The following is a 3491-nucleotide window of genomic DNA, read 5'->3' on the forward strand; positions in this document are numbered from 1 at the left end:
GGTTCCCTGATTTTTTTTTTTTTTTTTTTTTTTTATTACTCTAACTAAGAAACTTTTAAGATAAAACTACTAAACTTTTTGAAACTACTAAAAATATTAAGTTTCTAAGCAAAAAAAATACACACCAACCATTTAAGATGCGTTTCTTTTCCTCTATTCCCTTTATTTAGGTTGACTATAGCATCATAGAAAGCAAAATCTCTCATAGTATCATTAATTTTTCCTTCAAAAGGAGAAGAATCTAATGTACTCGTTATCACTCGTTCTCTTCTGCTATCGATGTGAGATCTCACAATCTACTCTCTTTTGAGGCTCAATGTTCTCGTTGGCATACCGTCTGGTGTCTACTCCCTTGAGAGCTCAACATCTTTGATGTGAGATCTCATAGATAATATTAAATAACTATCAAACTTTTTTGAAACTATGAAAAATATTAAGTTTCTAAGAAAAAAAAAAAAACACTCCAACCATGTTAGATGCGTTTCTTTTCCTCTATTCTCTTTATTTAGGTTGCCTATATGCGAAAACAAAATCTGAAGTAGTATCATTAATTTTTTCCTTCTTTAATGAACATTGAAATTTTAAGTTTTGTTGAACTAGTTAATAAAAACAAATCATCAAGCCTTCCAACTCCCCACCCACATGTTGAAATTGAAGTTAAATTAAAAGTGAAGTATGTAACAAATTGTATTGAATGTTGCCTTTATTCGTTTGGAATTGGCTCATTTTAAGGGTAGCCCTCCACTTGTGCCTTTCCAAGTTCTAATATACGTACATGCAACACAATACATGCATGACATAACCACATTGTATTCGAAGAAAATGACATTTGTTTATTTTCTTCTCTCCATACATGACCAATGTCAAATGAATTAATATTGATTGTTGTACCTATTTGTTTCCATCTAAAGCATACAATACAATTTACAAATAAATCATTTTATACCAAATTTAGCAAAACAATTCAAAGATAATTCAAGGCAATTAAAGTGTACAAATTTAAATGAGAATGAGAGGTCACCTAAAACTTTATAGGAGTTTGATAATGTTTCATTTAGGATTTTTTTTTTTCTTTTTAATATGTGCATTGCATATACATGACCGACATTTTTAAAATGTTCACGTTCTATATTAGTACCTGCTCTACCCTCCAAACACAACAATACCATCTGAGAGTGTGAAAGACAAAGAGAGAACAGAAGACAAATAGTTCGCGAAATCCTCGTGTATACTGCCGGCGAGAATCGAAACCATGAACAATATCCAACCGAAAAAGAATCAAGTGGGACTCCCTCCCATGAGATGTATTCCTTAATTATAAACCCATGATCATTCCCTAAATTAGCCGAGGTGGGACTCCCTCTCAACAATCCTCCCCTCAAACAAAGTACACCATTTGTTGGACAGTTGGTCACTTTTGGCTCTGAGGCCTATGGAGCCCTCAAACTCCTTTCTCTAGAGCCCTCAGACAGTTAGTCACTTTTGAGGATTCTATTAACATGGCTAATTTAGGGGTAGAGACTTTTGGCTACTCTATTAACATGGCTAATTTAGGGGTAGAGACTTTTGGCTACTCTATTAACATGGCTAATTTAGGGGTAGAGACTTTTGGCTACTCTATTAACATGGCTAATTTAGGGGTAGAGACTTTTGGCTACGCTCTATTAACATGGCTAATGACTTTTGGCTACGCTTTGACATTTGAGGATTCTATTAACATGGCTAATGACTTTTGGCGTACTACTCTATTAACATGGCTAATTTAGGGGTAGAGACTTTTGGCTACTCTATTAACATGGCTAATTTAGGGGTAGAGACTTTTGGCTACGCTCTATTAACATGGCTAATGACTTTTGGCTACGCTCTATTAACATGGCTAATGACTTTTGGCTACGCTTTGACATTTGAGGATTCTATTAACATGGGTAATGACTTTTGGCTACGCTCTATTAACATGGCTAATGACTTTTGGCTACGCTTTGACATTTGAGGATTCTATTAACATGGCTAATGACTTTTGGCTACGCTTTGACATTTGAGGATTCTATTAACATGGCTAATGACTTTTGGCTACGCTTTGACATTTGAGGATTCTATTAACATGGCTAATTTAGGGGTATGTCTCTAATATTATATTAGGAATAAAAAATATCCACAATGGTATGATATTGTCCACTTTGAGTGTAAACTCTCATACTTTAGGTTTTCCCAAAATGCCTCATCCTAATAGAGATGTATTTCTTAATTATAAACTCATGATCATTCCTTAAATTAGACAATGTGGGACTCCCTCCCAACAATCCTCAGCAGAGGATCCATCAGGTCAGGCTCGAATCCGCAACCAACCACCCACCCACCTGTAGAAACCCTGACCTAAAGCCCAAATGACAGACATATCCCAGTCCAACAACTTGACTCATTTGTACTCGGCCCAGTAGCTTTGTGGTTGCGACCCGACAATGTACACAGTCCACGTACAATCCACCTACAGCCCACCCTCCATTAGGCCCAACTGCATCTAATGAGCAGCCCAATAACCCACTCGGATCGGTTGGAAATTACGGCCCATTTGACACGCGCATAGACATGCAACCCCGTAAATAGAGGACTCTACCTAACCTGAGAGAGTGACTCGAAGTCCACGCTTCGACCCGGTTCACGACCCGCGTGCACATCACCTTTCCTCAGTAACACGTGTCTCGCATGCAGACATCTACTCCTTCGGCTCATGCCACTTCATCAGCTCGACAGCTCCTCGACTCAAAAACGTGTTATTTGGATGGACAGGTTTCACATCGCTCTTTATGATTTCAATCCTTCCAAATCTGAATTTGACCTTAGGGTAATTGAGGTCAGCATCTGTTCAAGTTGAATTAAGTAAGAAATGCGAATTGTTAACGAAACAAAATGAACTTTTTAATAGAAAACACCTTAAGGACACTTGGAATAACTTCGAGGGATGTAACTAAGAAATCGTATTTAGGCAAAACATCGGCTAATGTCAACTAAGTAAGTGACTTTACTACCGTGTCATGGTCTCTACTTGCAATGTCGTCGTCATCGTATGAAGGTGCTTTGCCTTAATCTAAAATAGAAGTAGCACACGACTCGAGTATTATAAAAAATATTTAGTAAGTGACCCCACTATTGGGCCCGGGAATACAAATTGATGCAACTCATGATCTAGGGACCTATCATTAAAACCATCGTAGGGGTGGCCTCCAACGTGGATAGTCTTTGCCTAAAATAGAAGTAGCACACAACCTAAGTATTTTAAAAAATACTTAATAAGTGACCTACTATTGTGGCCAGGGAATGCAAACTCATGCAACTCATGATTTAGGGACCTATCGTTAAAACCATCATAGGGGTGACCTCCAAATCGGACAAAATTGGATCCCTATACACAACCCACACGTGCGAGCGTGGATCTCCAAATGCTTCGTTGTTGGATCGGTATGGCAACCCTAGAGGGCGGGGGGGGGGGGGGG

Source organism: Cucurbita moschata, unplaced genomic scaffold (assembly GCF_002738365.1).
Source record: "Cucurbita moschata cultivar Rifu unplaced genomic scaffold, Cmos_1.0 Cmo_Scf00020, whole genome shotgun sequence".
Lineage (NCBI taxonomy): Eukaryota > Viridiplantae > Streptophyta > Magnoliopsida > Cucurbitales > Cucurbitaceae > Cucurbita > Cucurbita moschata.